We start from the raw sequence: 19,457 nt of genomic DNA on the forward strand, positions 1-19,457 counted from the left end.
TACAGAGGGGGATGTGCATGACTGAATGACAGCTAGGGCATGAAGTCATATGGATCCCCCCACCCCACCCCAAACACCCTGTTCCAATTTGGATGCCAAAGCAGAGAAAAACCTTCACGTGGAAGCAACCCCTCTAAACCAGTCCAAATCTGGAATAAAGTAGGCCCAAAGATCACATGTCTTTGCAGCAAATTTTTCTGCCGATTCGGAGTTTAAATCACTTTCAATGCACAGAGGTTTATTTCCATTCAGAAGTGGGTCTAGCGCTTTTTTGTTCTTACAGTGAAAAAGAGTGAGCCAAAGTCCAATCCACCCCTTCTTGTCTAATTTTCTATTAAAATGTCTTTAGCTTGACCCCAATAGACTGCTTTATATTCTACGTGTTTGACAGAAGGAGGTGGTATTTATTGAGTGTATTATTTATTTTTTAAAGTGGCTTTTAAGGGTGTTTTTTAACAAATGAATAAAATAGGGGAACTGCTGACTGGGGGGGGGAGTCGGTTTTCCTCTGGGAATGAATTTCTAAATGTATATCGTAGTAAATATTTGTAAAAAGGAACAGATAAGAAAAAGAGTCTTTAAATTATTGCTTTTTAAATTATATTATATGATTGTACAGTCCGGTCAGCAAGACTAGAATAATATATACATTGTATTTTTAAACTACTGCATAGATCAACATGAAATAATTTGTAGGAAAGCCATGCAGATCTAATAAATTACAAGATAATTTTTTCCTCAATAATCCCTTTCCTAGTTAAGATCTAGCAATGAGAATACTGTTATATAAAATGTATAGCTCTAGAAATTGAATGTGTTGTTACATAATGTATAATAATATATATATTTTTGGCCTACCTGTGAGTGCTATAGTTGATCATTCTTTCCATGAGAGAACAAGGTCAGAATTAACCTACACAAGAGTTTCCGTCTTTTCCCCCAGCCCTGTTTCTGTGCCTTTAACATAGGCTTGCCAACCTCTAGGTGGGACCTGGAGGTCTCCCAAAATGACAACTGATCTTCAGACTACAGAGATGGTTCGCCAGGAGAAAATGGCTGCGTTGGAAGATGGACACTTTGGCATGATGCCCCACTGAGGCCCCTCTCCTCCCCAAACTCCCCACTGCTCCCAAGATCTCCAGAAATTTCACAACCCAGAGTTGGCAACCCTACATTAATATATCTATCACAATAAAACAGGTTATACTCATCCTCTCATCAGGGAAAAAAGCTTCAAAGATTAACTTTGCACAGAGCAAGCTGTTATAAAGGCAAAGAAGTGGAACCAGATACAAAGTTAAGAACTATAGAAAAGAGTCCAGTAGCACCTTTAAGACTAACCAACTTTACTGTAGCATAAGCTTTCGAGAATCACAGTTCTCTTCGTCAGAGGCATGACGAAGTTAAGAACTATGTTTGTAATCCTAGTTCATGATTGAATTCTAGGCCTCTCCAGTTTCTAAAGAACTATCTACAACTTTAAAAAGTTGCCAACCTCCAGGTGGGGCCTGGAGAGCTCCTGGAACTAATCTCAAGACAAGATAAATCAGTTTCCCTGGAGAAAATGGCTGCTTCAGAAGGTGGCATTATATCCTGCTGAGGTCCTTCCCCTCCTCAAAGGCTGCCCTTCCCAGGTTCCACCCCCAAATCTCCAGGAATGTTCCAACCCTCAGTTGGCAAGCTAGGCTTCTCTGAATCCCCTCCTGCTCTAATCAGGTGGAGGAAAGCTATCTGCTTCGGGGGAGAAAGGATTGTGTGCCTAGAAACCCATCAACAAGTATTCTGGTGCCTGTGGTACCATGTTGGGGATCACTGTTCTACTCAAAGAACATAGCCATGGTATGAAGGTATAATGTGCAACTCTGAATCTTTTTATATCCTCATTAAACAGCGTGCAATTTGGAACAAGTAGATTCCAAGTCTAACATAAGTGTTTGGTTTGATAAGCACCCCTGATAGATGTCAGCAACACTGGTGTATTCGCAACAGGACACAGTAGCTACTGTTGGAATATCATCAGTGTGGCTAATATGATACCTTTTGGTTGAGCTCCAGTTTCAGAGAAAGCTGCTTGCATACAAGGTAAGGAGCCCCCTTGAAAAATCCTGGGCGCTTCCCTTTCAGAGCTGCCTGAGCCAGCCATGTAACCTTTTGCAAGTCCATGCCTGCTTGACCTTCAAATCTTTTGTAAGCAATGAATTCAAAGCCACCTTTTCTATCTTTAATAAGGCAGAACAAACATGTTTAAAAATAAACACCGCTGCTCTTCCCTGCCCCCCTTCTACTCAGACTTAAAGACCCCAAAGAGATTGCTTCCTTTCTTTTCCTTGCCCTTCTGAAACAGGCAGTCGGAGGTAATTAGAGCTGGGAAAGCAGAGAGACTCGTGTTTTCTTCTGGATCCAGCTGTGCAATCCCTTGAAACGCAGACAGGCTCACTCACCTGATAGACGGCCTGTGGTAGAACCTGGAGCCGGTTCCCGCACGCCTGAGCATCACTTGGTTTGTCGTCAGATGATTACGTACTCGGCTTTTGAGGAGATGCTGCTGAGTGTAGGAAGTGAGTCCTTTGAAAAGTGAACCCATGAAGGTCCCTTATACTGAACCTTGGTCCATCAAGGTCAGTACTGTCTACTCTGATTGACCACACCTCCCTTGGGTCTCAGTTGTAGATCTTTCACATTACCCACTGCCTTATCTTTTTAACTGGAGATGCCAGAGATTGAACCTGGGACCTTCTGCATGCCAAGCAGATGCTCTACCGCTGAGCCACAGCCCCTCCCCTAAGTATATCAGGGGCAGCAGCACTTAAGAGGTTTTGGTCTGCTTGGGTGAAAGAATATTGCAGGCTTGCAGAGCACTGGCCATGGGTGCTCGGATGCTCTGATCCCCTCCTTCTGAAAGACATCCACCATGTTTGGGTGGACCCACCTGAGACCTCAAGTGGGAACTTTGCAAGCAATCCTTCGGATCCGTGCCTATAGCAGCCAACAACGCCCTGTTGCCAAGCAACAAGTGGGATGATGGGAAAGGGTGGGGGTGGCCACTGATGTGTTCGCTGCTGAGGACAAGAGACTCCTCACACACGCCTGCCAAGGTGTCGAGGAGGAGTCCCAGGAGGTACATATATTTAGAAGGCGAAAGGGGCAAGTTTGCAAAACACAGAATACGTGGAAGAACAAGCAAAGCAGAGCAGGACCAGGTCATCATAACAAAAGAGATGCTCCTTAAAGCCCAGAAGGACAGCATTGACACCAGCAGGGAAGAAAAGGTGCCGAAAGAGAGAGAAACCTGGGAAATATTTATCGAACTTGGACAAAAATAACTTGGTTGGGGAGATGGCCGCGCCTAATGCACTTTCCATAGCTGTCTCCAGAGCCCGAAGTCTGTCCCATGTTATGCTAATAAAGAACTGTTCCAGCGGAAGCATCCAATGGGTTCGTGAGGCTGCTGGTTTCTAAATGTGCAGCTTCCAGAGACGCTTTGCCATCCTTGCCCTTATGCGAAAGGCTCAGAGGTCCCAATTGGCACAGTGTTTGCAAAAGGAATGGCTAGGAGAAAGCATGGAACGATTTGGTGTCAGTGGTGCGATTCTGAGAAAGTTGCAGGCAGGGCTTGGATGAGCTGCCCTGTGATGTCCCAGCCAGGGCAGGAAGGTGAAAGGATAGTTGACTGCTACTGACTGACCACTTCCACAGCACTCCTTTTCACTTCAATCACACAATGTTTTTCTGGTATTACTCACTCTTGGTCTAGATTAGAGGTGGCTAACTTGCAGCTCGAGGACTAAAGCTAGTCTGAAAGCAATTTTGCCAGGCCCCATGGCAACCCTACTGTGACAGGAAGGGTTGCCAACTGTGGGTTGGGAAATTCCTGGAGATTTGGGTGTGGAGCCAGGGAGGGCAGGATTAGGGAGAGGAGGGACGTCAGCAGAGTATAATGCCATAGAGTTCACCCTCTAAATCTGCCATCTTCTCCAGGAGAAGTGACTTCTGTAATCTGGAGATTACTTGTAATTCTGGGAGATCTCCAGGCCCCTCCTGGAGTTGGTGATCCTAGTAATAGGAAGAGCACAGAAGTGTACCCCATCAGCACAGGAGCCGATTAGAGTATCAGCTAATAGGGACTGAGGACTGGAAGACAGGTGGGTTTTAGGGTTGAGAGTTAGAGGTAGGAGAGACAGTTTGGTGTAGTGGTTAAGAGCACAGGACTCTAATTTGGAGAACCCTCTGCTTGAAGCCAGCTGGGTGACCTTGAGTCAGTCACAGCTTCTCAGAGCTCTCTCAGCCCCATCCATCTCACAGGGTGTTTATTGTGGGGATAATAATAACATACTTCGTAAACCCCTCTGAATGGACATTAAGTTGTCCTGAAGGGTGGTACATAAATCGAATGTTGTTGTTGTTGTTGTTGTTGTTGCCCATAGGGTGGGCCTGCAACACAGTGGGACAAGCATTCTTATCAAGTTCTGAAATGGTAGCCCCCTCCCCACAAGAGTCATTTCAGTGCTTGTAAAGATGCGGTGGCGAGGGGAAGAGGGCACAAGAGCGCCTCAGCCCATCGGGCCCTTTCATCATTTTAAATGACCCATTTGAGGCTTTAAAATGGCAGCTGCATCCCCATGGCGGACACAAGGAAGCCGTCATGTCTAGTTTGGCCCTCAGTTATCAATCAGGTTTGAGTAGGTTTATATCTCCAGCCCCAGATTCTATGCCTCTTGAACCTTTTTTGACTTTCCAGTGGGAACCCCAGTGTAATGGTGTAGAAGTGGAAAACTCCTGCAAGGCGCTAGCTAACCCCCAGGAAATCTTCTTTTATTCCAGCTTTGCTTTGTGCTTAGTTCACTCTTGAGTCCTAGAAATGGTATGTCGTCTTAACATATAGCTGTTAAAGCCACAGAATTCCACCAAAGATTGGGGAGAGCTGCTTGCCACACCGTCTCAAACCTCTAGGAAATCAGCAGGTTTCTTTGGTTTCTTTCTTCCTTTTCTCCCCCAGAACCTGCTTTGGGCTGCTGTCTTTGCAGTGCCTTCTGGGAAGGCCCAACCACTTTGTTGTCTGAGGTTTCTGTTCTTACCCTAGGGTATGATACCACTGGGAAGTGAATGGGTTGCCTCACATGAGGTAACCATAGTAACACATCCTCAGTTTCTCCGCCGCTTCTAATGTCAATTTTGTTTTTCTACTTGCATTAAGGAAGGAAGAGCTTCTTCTGTGGATGCTTCCTCCCCAGCACGGTAAAGCGGAAATGTATTCAAGAGCCAGTGAAGGTTCTTACTTTGCTCCTCATAATTTGCTCAGAAGTAAATTCTATTTTCAGTCTTGACTAAGTGCTAGGGTACCTAACAGTGGAGCCTCTGGAATTTTAACAGAGACAGTATTAATAATAGAGCCTGCATTTATATAAGCCCCAGAATGGCCAGAGATATACTTGGCAAACCTAACTTTAACAACTGGCATTATTATTCCCCTGGGCATTCTGGGTATGGCGCGTCCACCATTTTTAAAAAGGTATGGGGCACTGATTTGGAATGGTACTGCAGCATTGAAGGTCAGATGTGCTGGGCTTCTATTTGCCCCATAAGGGCAAACATACAAATCCTGTATCAGTATAGGTACTTGTATGGTTGTCCCCAGGGGTCATTTCATAGAAAAAGAGCTGGAGGAACTCATTAGCATAACTCATTAGCATATACCATGCCCCTTGATGTCACCAGAAGTGTGTCATTAGCATAGCTGATTTGCATATGCCACACCCCCTGACATCACCTATCCTGGCTGTTTTGGACCCAATCCTGGCCATTCAAGGCCAAAATTGGGCCCAAAATGGCAAAAGGGGGCTGAAAATGGCCAAAAAGGGGCCCAAAATGGTCAGGATTGGGCCGCTGCTGAGCGGGAGAGAGATCCACCACCCATCAGAAGCCCAATCCGTGCCATTTTGGCCACAATCCAGGCCAAAACAGGCCCCAAATGGCTGAGAGTCAAGTGGGCAGGGCCACCTGACATGTGACCTCTTTGGGGAACTGCCGGAACTGTGTTCTTGCATGTTCCCCCTCGAAATGAGCCCTGGTTGTCCCACAAGAAGCTCTATATAGAGAATTCTAAGATTTCATCTGGTTTGGCCCTGAAGTTTTGTGACTTGCCTGAGATTGCCTAGGGAACTTGTGTTAGTGGTGGGATTTGAACCAGGGACTTCTCAGCTCACACTTTTCACCTCTGCATTCCTCTTGCTGTGTAACAGTAATATCCCACCTTTCTTCTATTGTAGCATATTCAGAGTCCTTGGGAGTTCTCCCTTTCTTAATTTTAGACAGGTTGCTCATCTGCCCTCCAACCATCCCCTTGGAGGGAGCTAGGGTTGCCAGCTCTTCAACTGGCCCCTGTAGATGGTAACATGCAAGAACCAGGACAGGCCAGCGTCTGTTTAATCAGTTGGCAACCTTACAGCAATAACATGTTCTTGCATTTGCTGGAATGTTTTAGATCAGGAGTCCCCAGCCTTTTTGAGCCTGCAGGAGGCACCTGTGGAATTTTGATGCAGTGTGTGGTGGACACAACCACAGAATACCTGCCGCAGCTTACCTTCAGCCACACAGTGAAGATCATTGTGCTGGGGTGGCAGCAACTGCCAAAGAAACATCTTTTAAAAAAAATCTGCACAGCCAATCAGCACAGTGGTTAAGTGGTTGGGTTGCAAATCAGTGCTCTGCTGGTTCAAAGCTCGCTACTGCCATGAGCTCAGCAGGTGGCCTTGGAAATGCCACTCCTTTCAGCCCCAGATGTATTGTAGGATAATAACAACATTGACTTTGCTTACTGCTCTGAGCGAGGCACTAATCTGTCTAGAAGATCAGTATATAAGTGCAGTCTATTATTTATCTCCAATGGCTAATTCTAAGACTTGCTGGGCAACAGCTCCCCCCCCCCACCCCGGCCTGGTCCACTTTCTAAAAACACATAGCAGGTTCCAGTAAAGGTATTGGTGGGTGCCTTGAAACCCATGGGCACCACTTTGGGCATCCCTGATTTAGATCATTAAATATGAAAAGACCCTTGTGCGTTACGCCAAAACATTATGCAGATTACTCTATAACTAAGGGTGTGTGTGAGAAAGAGAGAGTGTGTGTCTGGGGGCAAGTGTAACTTGATGGTTTCTCTCAAAGAAGATAATTGGGAAGCTTTCTGTCTTGTACCTTAACTACGTGATGTGCCAGGGCTTGGTTGCTGTGACATTTGAGACAAAACGCCTCCAACCCTTCAGGTCATGTAGTGGCACCCTTTAAGTTATTCAGTTTCCCATCAGGAAAGACCAGAATGTAAATGGATGAGTTATTTACGTTGGCAAATGCATGTCTGTGCACAAACACCCGAGCTCTTTGGCCCAAATCTTTATTAATGAGTGTGTTTGGATTTGCAAATGCCTGTCGGGCCCTTGTGAATGGAGAAGCAAGCCCTCTTCAAATCGTTTTGCGAGGATTAACTTAATGATCGATAACATGGCTGTACTATGACCCACAGCAGATCAGGGAATTTTCAGAGTATGGAAAGCTCACAGGATGTGAGCGTGTGGAAATGACTTTAATGTTCTTTGAACATCCTTTTTTAAAGCAGTAAGGTGTTGATCCAGCCAGAGTGGTGTAGTGGTTAGAGTACTCAACTGGGACAGGGGAAACTTGAGTTGAAATCCCTGCTCCCTTAGGAAACTCTCTGGGTTGGTTACCTTGGGACATCTCCCCTTTCTCCGCCTGACATACCTGACAAGACCGTCGGGAGTATGAAAGCAACACCATATAACTTTTGCATGCTTTTATAGAGCGGGCATATGTGTAGTCTTTTTTGATGATTAAATGTTGTGAAGATAAATGTAGAAGGGGGAGTATCATGCCCTGCCTCTAGTTCCTTTGAGGAAGTGTGGGGTTTAAAATGTGATGGATCGGCTTCTAACTAAAGCCAAGTTTCATCAACTCAGCTTGCCTCCTCAAGCCACAAAAAGTTCTGATTTATCCTGCTGGTGCTGTTGAAGGTCGGGCTGTGTGTGTGTGAAGTACCATCAAGTCACAGCTGAATTATGGTGACCTGGTAGGGTTTTCAAGGCAAGAGAGGTTCAGAAGTGGTATGCCCTTGCCTGCCTCTGTGTAGCAACCTTAAACTTTATTGATGGTCTCCCATCCAAGTACTAACTAGGGCCGATGCTGCTTAGCTGCTGAGACGGGGCTAGCAAGAGCCGTCCAGGTCAGAGTTGGTCTACCTCAACCATTAACAATGCTCCTCTGTCTCTAGAATAGGCATCTTCTTCCTTGTCTTCTTAAATCTGAATATTCTCTGAGACGCAGGCCAGATTGATAGGGAAAACTAACTCGTCCTCTACCTATGTTTTATTCTCTGAGATTAATGCGCTTGCCGCAAGGCCAACAAGCGGAGAGGAAGTGGACAGATCTCAGCAGCTGCCTAGGGATAAAAGCATCCTGTTCTTCTCAGAAGCTGAATTCTCTGTCCATGGTCCTGGCTCCAAAGCACTTTGATGATGGAAACATTACTTCAGCAACTATGCAGCAAGAAAGGCAACTGTGGATTGGGTGACAGGCTGCGGAAACACTACCCTTGTTTTCAAGCCTGTCATAGAATCCCACCTTGGATCCATTGTTAGATGTGGGAAGCATAATTTTGAGCCTTGCAAGGGGAAAATTCACGTGGTGTGAGGGCAATTTGGAGCAAGGGACTGAAGAATGGGGGAAGGAGGGAGGACATTTTGCCATCCTTCCACTTTGACCTTCCAAACTGTATTTCTTTAAAACAACATAGCACCAGGACTTCATTACACCTGTTAGCACATATATACTATGTAGTTCACCACTGAACTACATGAATTAAGATATGGATGTGTGGTGTGGCATTTTTGGGTCCAGCCCACCATCTGTCAAGCTTAGCACAATCCAATCAATTCACCTTCTCATCATATCGAATTCTGGTCATGTAGCCGCCCTCCTGCCCCCCCCCCCATGCACACACACCTGGTTTTATTATTTAGTTATTTATTTGGAAAACTTTATATGCTACCTCTCCAGAGACTTGCTCAGGGCAGCTCACAAAATAAAAAAACAATACAACAGAATTGCTGTTTACTAAGTAGGGTTGCCAACCTCCAGATGGGGCCTGGAGAGCTCCCAGAATGACAACTGATCTCCAGATAGCAGAGATCAGTTCCCCTAAAGAAAAGGGCTGTTTTGGAGTGTGGACACTATGGCATCACATCTCCTCTGGGTTTCCTCCCCTTCCCAAAACCCACTCCCAAATCTCTTGGAATTTCCCAGCCTAGGGTTGGCAGCCTTAACTTACTTGCCCATGTAGTGACTCATTCTGCCACTGCTAAATACCACAAAATGGGAGGCAGTGACCTCTGGGTCCCAGACTGGGCCTCCTCACAATTCTTGGGGCCTCAGCAGTTGCATAGCTGTGCTGGACCTGATCCTGAGGCCTATTTTTCAATGTGACCTTTGGGTCCCAGACTGGGCCTCCTCACAGTTCTTGGGGCCTCAGCAGCTACATAGCTGTGCTGGACCTGATCATGAGGCCCATTTTTCAACATGCCCCTTTCCTCAAAAACACGTGTTGTCGCAGCATATCTTCATAAACTGCTTTGACAATTTTTTCCACAGAGCAGCCTGGGAAATGTAGTTCTGTGAAGGCAAGAGGGAAGCTAGAGAATCTCTAACAGACAATTTTCTCAGCATTCTTTTTTAAACTACGGTTCCCAGAATTATCTGAGGGAAGCCATAGTAGCATAAAACCAATATATTTTTGTAATGTTGGTAGGCCTCCATTGGTGTATGGAGCCTCTCATGTCTGCCTCATGCTGACTGCCTCTCCCACTTGCAGTCACAAATATTTTGTAGAGGAGGTAAGACTTGAGGGGGCTGTAATCCTTGTGGGAAATCAGCAAAATACATTTATAAAAAACCAGAACAGTAATATATATTTTCAAAGTCACACAGAATAAAACAAAAAAGATTTGTTCCAAATTTCAGGATTAAAATATTCCTGATTAGAATATGTGTAGTGGAAATCCAGCTTAAAATTTAACCTATTGTGCAAACCATCTGCCTTTTGCCTTTCACTAATGCTATTTTCATTGTTTCTGTAAGCCACTAAGCAGCTTTTTGGTGAAATGAAGCCCTTAGGGGACTTTGATGCCAGAGGCCTTCAGCCCAGCCAGTCTAGCTGAGTACCAATTATACAGAAAACAACTGTAAAATTCTGTCTCACTGGGATCACAGGGAGGTCTGACACATGTACATATATAAAATATTTATAAATTCATCTATTTCTATTCTCCTCGGGTTGCTTTGGCTTGGCAAATTCCTGGAAATTTGGGGGTGGTGCCTGGGGAAGGAGTTGGAGGGAACTTAGCAGAGTATAATGCCATAAATTCCACCCTACAAAGCTGCCATTTTCTCCAGGGTAACTAATCTCTGTAGCCTGGAGATCAGTTGTAATTCCAAGAAACCTCCAGATACCACTTGGAGGTTGGCAACCCTACTTTCTCCCAACATGATCAGGATCCAAGGTGGGTAACAATAAATATCAATCTACAATAAATAATTGCTGTTCTCAAATACAAAAAGTTGATATGCACAAGTCAGCTCCCAGCCACAGGACCTTTAGGCTGACCCTTGTCGTAAGAGTATGGGCTTGTCCTTCCTCGTCTGCAAGGCTGTTCGTCAAAAAAGCTTGATTCTGGACAGCAGCATGTTGCTTTCACATGGATTCATACTGGATGGAAAGATGGTCCTTCAAGCAGGTGGGCCTGAGATCATGAAGGTTTTTAAAGGTGAGCTTCAGCTCCTTAAATTCATAGGTTTGAATGCTTCCCCACCTGGAAATATGAGAAATACAGCTTGCCATGGCATTTTAACTGCCTTTATTTTTTTCCTGCTTTTATATACCCAGGGCTTTTTTTCAGCAGGAACGCGGTGGAACGGAGTTCCGGCACCTCTTGAAAATGGTCACATGGCCGGTGGCCCCACCCCCTGATCTCCAGACAGAGGGGAGTTTAGATTGTCCTCCATGCAGCAGCACAGAGGACAATCTAAATTCCCCTCTGTCTGGAGATCAGGGGGCGAGGCCACTGGCTATGTGACCATTTTCGCCGAGGGCAATTTAAACTTTAAAAAACTCCCCCCTTGTTCCAGCTGACCCAAAGTGATGCCATTGTGCGGTCTTGAGTTCCACCACTGAGTTCCACCACCTCTTTTCCCAGAAAAAAAGCCCTGTATATACCCAAGACTCCACATACAGTTAGGGACTGACTCTGTATGCTCAGTCTCTCCCTAAGCCGGCCTCTCCCTAACCTTCTCACTTGATTCTAAGAATGCTTTTTCCCCTCTAAGTTTAAAACTTGTTAATGCAGCGTGAGCAAGAGCTATTTTTAATACAGGTGATAGTCCTAAGGAATGTAGACATTTAACACAATGCAGAAAGATGAGTTATGGACAGAGTGTGTGTGAATGTCTGGGGGTGGGGCAGGTAGCAGACTGGAAAGATCCAAGACATAATTTTACTCTGTTTAAAATATCTGCACCCTGTTTCCCCCCCCCCTAATGTCTAAAGTGGCTTCGAACAAATCTTTTAAAAATGCAATCACAAATTGCATCAAACGTTTATAAAATAAAATGGTAAAAGTAAATCATTATTGTTGTCAAAACATATGTGCCATCAACACACAACCAACTTATGGTAACTAAGTAGGGCCAGTACCTGGACGGAGGACTATCATGGAAGACTCTGCAGAGGAAGGCAATGGCAAAACCCCTCTGCTTCTTACTTGCCTTGAAAGCCCCTTGCTGGGGTCTCCATAGGACTGTTGTGTTTTGATGCCACATACATATGTATGTATGGTGAACCTCAAAGGGTAGAAAATTCCAAAAAACATGGTGCCACTACGGAGAAGGCCTTGACTCCTGTCACCATATACCTCAACTTGGAAGACCAGTGCATCTATAGAAGAGCCTTTTAAGAATGATGTATTGTCGAAGGCTTTCACGGCCGGAGAATGATGGTTGTTGTGGGTTTTCCGGGCTGTATTGCCGTGGTCTTGGCATTGTAGTTCCTGACGTTTCACCAGCAGCTGTGGCTGGCATCTTCAGAGGTGTAGCCCCAAAAGACAGAGATCTCTCAGTGTCACAGTGACACAGTGACTGTGACACTGAGAGATCTCTGTCTTTTGGGGCTACACCTCTGAAGATGCCAGCCACAGCTGCTGGCGAAACGTCAGGAACTACAATGCCAAGACCACAGCAATACAGCCCGGAAAACCCACAACAACCATCTTTTAAGAATGTTTCAACAGATAGGCTACTTCATATGGGAAGGAGAATGTTATTACTGGTGCCTGTGGGCCACCTAAACTTCTGGCTCCTTAACATCCTTCTCTCATCCCCCAAAGAACTGCTTGAACTGAAATGCCTGAAGTTACCATTCCTGTATCACTGGTCTAATGACCGTTACAATAAAATTCAATTCATTCCTGACCACAGATGTCATGGTGTTTTGGGAAGTGAGAAGCCACTGTTTTTCCTCTCAGGAAGTTCTCAGAAATAACGCCTAATCTTGCATGAAGAGGTTGACCTATTTCCCATGGTCACTACTGTCATCTCTTAAACAGCCTTGCGCGATCTCCTTCCCACACAAATGTCCTTGCTTCTCTGAAGGCAGCTGAGGGTGTCCTCTCAGTCCTGCAGGTCAGTCATGTGACATCCCAGTGACCTTTTCACCCACAATGCCCGGAATTTTATCGGTAGTGTCGTGGGAGGGGAGGGGCATCCTGGGTGGGCAAAACTCACTTCCGAGGAGGCTGTGGAGCCTGCATGTTCTAGAATTGCTGTCTTGGATTGGTGCCTTCCCAATGAATCAAGCCCGGAATCAGCCACAGGCAGACATTTCTGGGAGCGGCAACAATCTTGCTGTCTTGGGATTGTGCATGAAATGATCCAGGGGCGCATTACTCCCCCGCACGCATACTTTTAAAAGCAAACAACAACTCTGGGACGGAACCAAAGTGAGTGGGCAAGTTTATATGCAGGGCTTGAAGCTCTACTTGCATGCAAAAGAATAGTCAATGCTCTTTTCAGAGTGTTTCTAAAGGAACCTCATCTTTAAAAAAAAATCTCTTTAGGAGTGGGGGCTTTTAGTGTAGCACTTATATGAGGGGAAAGAGGTTCATGGAAGCTCATATCAATTTTAAAAAATCGTGTTTAGGTTGTCAAGGGACTTCTGTTTTATCTCCCCTTCCAGCACCCGTTTGTGTCTCTTTTTAAAATATTCCCAGCTTTCTGATTTTAAAAAATCCTCAAGGAAAAATCATAGGACTACATGGGTTTGTGTTAGTTGCCTCTTGAACAACCCTACCCCCCTTAAAAATATCTTTTCCTTCTTTCGCTTGAGTCCAAGTTCCTCAAAGGGAAATAAGTTTTTAATTATTCATTCTCTCGGTAGGTGTTATTAAGAAATAATAAGACCAAATGGAAATTCCAAAGGCCTTTAAACATATCTGCCTATAATTTATGAGGGTTTGAGAAAGTGAATGGTTGCAGCAGCTCGGAATTCAATTATAGAACCCATGTAAATTAGCAGAAAGATGTCAGTTGACTTACCAAGCCTATTAATAACAGGACTGCAAGAATGATCAACTTGCATGCTCAGAGGGACAATAAGGTTCGCACATGTCTCGATCTGAAGAATCTGCTACTCGATCTCCATTTCACTTGAGGAATAACTAGTAAGTAACCATGGCATGAGGAAGGGGCCGAGGATCATTGACAGAGTACAAGTATGACATCCCAGGCTTGAGTCCTGAAATCTTTCTGGGAAGACCCATGGATCAGTGTTAGATGTTAAAAGAGAGCTTGGGGGGGGTACATAAGCATGGCTTTTACCGGTACACACCTACCAACCCTGTCATGGGATTCCAAAGGTGTGTATATATGGAGGCCCGTGGCACAGAGTGGTAAGCTGTAGTACTGCAGCCCAAGCTCTACTCACAACCTGAGTTTGATCCTGGCGGAAGCTGGGTTCAGATAACCAGCTCAAGGTTGACTCAGCCTTCCATCCTTCTGAGGTCGGTAAAATGAGTACCCAGTTTCCTGGGGGTAAAATGTAGATGACTGGGGAAGACAATGGCAAACCACCCCGTAACAAGTCTGCCAAGAAAACGTCGAGATGCGACGTCCCCCTTGGGTCAGTAATGACTCGGTGCTTATACCTTTACCTTTATATATGTGGACACAATCATTGTGTTGCTAGTTTAGGGGAAATGAGAGAGAAAGAGCTTGATGCTTTATCCACCATAGAGAAACACGGAGTGGGGGCGGAAAGCAAGACGGGAAGACAGATTTTAAAATATCAAGAAAAACAATATAGGGAAGATTTAACCACTCCCTACTCAGAACATACATCACCTCCTCATTCTGAAAATGGAGTTCTCTTACTCATTCCATTGGGGTAGATGGAGGTTTTTAGGGCTTTTCTACAAACAACTTCAAGATAGCCAAACTGCCCCTCTGTGTGGCTTTTTTCTTGTCCGTGACACCTGAGAGATCCCCTCATCTACTTGGAAGCTTCAGGCTAACGTTTGATGTGCTTCACCCTCTGAGAAAATTGTATCATGTTTTGAAGCAAGCCCTGTGAGTTCCTGTTTCAGTCACAGACTTGCTTCTGTCCCACTCTCCCACGCTCCAGGCAGGTTTTGGAAGATTTTGCTGAATCCAGCAAGCCTGAAGGCAGAAAGAAAAAGAAAGAAAGAGAGAGAGAGAGAGAGAGAGAGAGAGAAAGGAAGGAAGGAAGGAAGGAAGGAAGGAAGGAAGGAAGAAAGAAAGAAAGAAAGAAAGAAAGAAAGAAAGAAAGAAAGAAAGAAAGAAAGAAAGAAAGGAAGGAAGGAAGGAAGGAAGGAAGGAAGGAAGGAAGGAAGGAAGGAAGGAAGGAAGGAAGAAAGAAAGAAAGAAAGAAAGAAAGAAAGAAAGAAAGAAAGAAAGAAAGAAAGAAAAGGTGCCTTTAGATGGTTGTTGTGGGTTTTCCGGGCTGTATTGCAAAAGACAGAGATCTCTCAGTGTCTCTGTCTTTTGGTGCTACACCTCTGAAGATGCCAGCCACAGCTGCTGGCGAAATGTCAGGAACTACAATGCCAAGACCACGGCAATACAGCCCAGAAAACCCACAACAACCATCGTTCTCCGGCTGTGAAAGCCTTCGACAATACATCGGTGCCTTTAGAGTTTACAAAAATGCTCCTCTGTCACATCCATGGAAACTTTCAGTCTGTCACAATCAACTGGCTTACTTCAACAAAGTCTCTTGCTCTGCTCGGAAGAGGTGAAGCTCATACCCTGTCTTTTTTGCTAATGTCCTAGTAACCTTTCACAAGAATGATGAAAAAAGAGAGGGGGAGGGGAGGAAAGAGTAAGAATTAAAATTTTATTTTCACCATATATTATTAAATATATACACGCTAGTAAATAACGTTGTGCCCTGTAAGAATTGATACATTCCAGGCTGCCACCAGAAAACCACACCCTCTCCCAGTCTGAAATGTGTGAAGCCCAGTGAGTGTGTGCATTTTCTCCGAGGGCAACCCACTGAGTTCTACCGCCTCTTTTCCCAGAAAAAAAGCCCTGTTTAAGCCCATTCTGTCATGCACCACTGTCCCAGTATGGATTGGGCCACCACACACCTGAGGACAGTGGGCTTAATCCTCAGTCATCCTGTGCTTTTCTCTGAATCTTTTTAAAGCCTGAGTTTTAAAATGTTGAATGTGGAATATCCTCGTTCTGTTTGTTTTTATCTGCATACGTCTCTTACTTGCTTACAATTTACTCATTCTGTTTCCATTTTTATTTTCTGATGTTTTGGGGCTTTGGCGGTGTGCCTGCATTTTCTGTTTGTTTGTTTCTCTTTTGGTAGAGTTTCAAAAAGGTGGGCTGTGCTTTTTTAAAAAAATAACTAAGTACAGTGTAGATGGAAAGGCTTTTTTCTTGCAGCCTAAGCACAACTGGGCATGCATGATTTTCCTTTCTGATCACCCACTTTGCAGAAAAGAAACTATTTCCAAACCTGATTACATTTCAGAAAGGGAGAACTTGATTCCAAGTGCCTAGCAGCTGGCAAACAGGGACACGGGCCCCGGCTGTTCCTCTATCATAAAGCCTCACATGGTGATGAAACCGACACAAAATCTCTTTGTCATGAGGGGTCTTGTTGGGGTGAGGACAGAGTCAAGCACCGTTTTCCATTACGAGCACCAGGACAGCTTTGCCTGTACCAACCAGCCAGAGAGTTGAATGAAAACACACAAACCCCACGATCGGTCAGGTGTGGAAGCAGCTGCAGCGTTCCAGCAGCATGGATGGCAGGTGCTAGTTGAATGCCAGGAGGAGGAAGATTAATTTCCCTTCTCTCTCTATTAAATACAGCTTTCCCCCCAAAATTATTTTTCCTCCTCCTGCAAATGGAGGAGAGACTGTGAACTGACAAGCTGAAACCTTGGGCAGGAGGATAATTAATAAATGGAAAAACAGAAGAAACGTTTAACTCATCTGGTAAATGTAAAAAAAAAATAAGTGAAAAGGCTGATTCTGTTGTGTTGAGTCAGCCTAAGTGGGCGTTGATGGCAAACTCTGGGCTGCTGTTTAAAGCAGCATTGGGGAGGGAAGGTATTGCTCTGGAGTGAAGAGGTTCAAGGCCCAGGTCTGGGTCTCTGTGAAACACTGGCAAAGCAGCCAGGGGAGTGTGTGATTTGGAGGGGAGAAGCATTTGGAAAAGCAGGGCTTCTTATCCCTTCTCTGCATGCTACCTCTGCTTGTTCTTCCTTCCCCAGTCAATTTTCTCCCTGCTGTAGCAAAGGTAGCAACCTTGGCTGGGAAAAAGCTCCTGGCGGAGATGAGAACAGGGGAGACATGGCAAGTGGAGAAAGAATAAGCACCTCTCTCCTGCCTGGTGGTTTCTGCTCCCAACACATTTCACCTTCCCCCCACCTCCCATTTCTTCCATGCTGTCCCTCTCCAGCTGATTTTCTTCCAGCCACAGCAAATACCTAGTGTGTGTGACACTCTCTCACCCTTTTCATTGCTGAGGCACACTTTCCCCCCTATATCTCCACAATAAAAGGGGCTATGGAAAAATAAAGGGGTTATAGAAAAAATAAAAGCTGGGAATTCAGAAGAGCTAGTAGATTGTGGAGACTCATTATGATGATGTTATTGCTCTATAGTGATCTAGCAATTGCCATTTTTCTAGAAATGCCCCCCCAAAGCCCTCTAGCAGCAGGTGGAATTGTGACTACAGGAAGAAAGTGTAGGATCAAGGAAACATGTAGGGTTATGAAAAAGAAAGGAAACTGTCATGTGGATGTTGCATTGCCACTATAAATGCAAGGGGTGTGTCAAATGAATCAAACTAGCTGGAAATACACCTGGAAATCGTTGTTTCTTTTTGTTAAAGCAGCTTCTGGACCAGCGAGCCAAATCCAGGAGGAAAAGTTATGATGGCACACTCCCACCACAAAGTTTGTGTTTCATTTCGATTCGTACCTCGCAGCCACAGCAACACTAGGCATTTGGCTCACAGGGCCACATCTTGTTTTCCTTAACAGCATTCACCAATCGGATCCCAAGGGGAGAGCGCCTTTATGTTATGAATTAATCTTGGGCCGTTTCCACACTACTTACTTTGATCCAGAACGTTGCGGCCAGGGCTTTTTTTCAGCTGGAATGTGGTGGAACGGAGTTCTGGCACCTCTTGAAAATGGTCACATGGCCGGTGGCCCCGCCCCCTGATCTCCAGACAGAGGGGAGTTGAGATTAGTTTAGTCTAAACTTAGTTAGATTAGTTTAGTCTAAGCTCCCCTCTGTCTGGAGATCAGGGGGCGGGGCCACTGGCCATGTGACCATTTTCACCAAGGGCGATTTAAACTTTAAAAAACTCCCCCCTTGTTCCCCCAGGGCTTTTTTTCAGCTGGAATGTGGTGGAACGGAGTTCTGGCACCTCTTGAAAATGGTCACATGGCCAGTAGCCCCGCCCCCTGATCTCCAGACAGAGGGGAGTTGAGATTAGTTTAGTCTAAACTTAGATTAGTTTAGTCTAAGATCCCCTCTATCTGGAGATCAGGGGGTGGGGCCACCGGCCATGTGACCATTTTCACCAAGGGTGATTTAAACTTTAAAAAACTCCCTCCTTGTTCCAGCTGACCCAAAGTGGTGCCATTGTGCAATCCTGAGTTCCACCACTGAGTTCCACCACCTCTTTTCCCAGAAAAAAGGCCCTGGCTGCGGTGCAGCGTTCTGGATGAAGGTAAGTAATGTGGAAACGGCCTTGTTTGCGGGAAAGGGGAATGAGTGCAATATGCACAAGTGCATCCTTTCCCCCCTGTTGTTACTCAGGTAATGGCACAGTCTCCCTGCCAATTGGGTCCCCGCAAGGACCCTCCCTGCTTATCAGCTTTGGCAACGTCTGGAAGGGGGAATGAGCAAACTTCAACTGTAAGCTGCAATCAAAAGACACTTCCCTGGGAGTAAACACTATTGGTTTTCATCTTGATGATTCAAAACACTTTAGAAAGCCAGGTAAGTACAACCAATCTCTTGACCCAACTCTCACACATATGTACTAAAAGCATACATTGCACGAAGAGGATAGTAGAAACAATAGATCCTGCTGCGTTAACTGCTCCATTAACATTTTTTTAAAAAAAGCAAACCAACCAGATCTTAAATTGTTTGTCTCTAAATGATGGAAATGTCTGCTTTTTCCTGAGTTAAATGACTTTCAAGTTATGTTCAAGGTAGGGTTGCCATCTCCAAGTTGGGAAATTCCTGGAGATTTGGGGAGTGAAGCCTAAAGACAGCAGAATTTGGGGAGGGAAAGGACCTCAGCATGGTACAATTCCCTAGAGTTCACCTTCCAAAGCAACCATTTTCTCCAGGTGAACTGATCTTTGTGGCCTGGAGATCAGTTGTAATTCTGGGAGATCTCTAGCCACCACCTGGAGGCTGGCAACCCTATTTCAAGGGAACATTGGGGATTCCCTGAGGTGGGGCAGCTGCCAGGGCCCAGGGCTTTTAATGGGGGCCACTGCTGCCGATCTCCCACTGGTATACCCTTCTTCCACCTTATACCATCTGCATCCTGCATTCTTGGCTGCCTGTGCACAGTACCTGTGCCTGCTCAGTGTTGTGGATTTAAGGGCATGTGGCCTGTGCTGTGGGTTGCCATCTTTCAGTGGGGCCTGGTGATCTGCCAGAATTACAACTGATTTCCAGACGAGAGAGATCAGTTCCCCTGGAGAAAATGGCTGCTTCGGAGGGTGGTCTCTATGACATGATACCCTGCTGAAGTCCCGCCCCTCCTCAAACTTCACCAGTCCCAGGCTTCACCCCCCCACACACAAATCTCCAGGTAGTTCCCTATGCAGGTG

The 19,457-nt window shown here is 45.4% G+C and overlaps 1 non-coding gene across 1 annotated transcript; it reads right to left on the minus strand.

Moving 5' to 3' along the window:
* Window positions 1–2,705: 2,705 nt before the first annotated feature.
* TRNAA-GGC (transfer RNA alanine (anticodon GGC)) lies at window positions 2,706–2,777 on the minus strand. The gene has a single exon. It is a non-coding gene; the product is annotated as a tRNA-Ala (tRNA).
* Window positions 2,778–19,457: the final 16,680 nt, after the last annotated feature.

Source organism: Eublepharis macularius, chromosome 12, assembly GCF_028583425.1.
Source record: "Eublepharis macularius isolate TG4126 chromosome 12, MPM_Emac_v1.0, whole genome shotgun sequence".
NCBI classification, from domain to species: domain Eukaryota; kingdom Metazoa; phylum Chordata; class Lepidosauria; order Squamata; family Eublepharidae; genus Eublepharis; species Eublepharis macularius.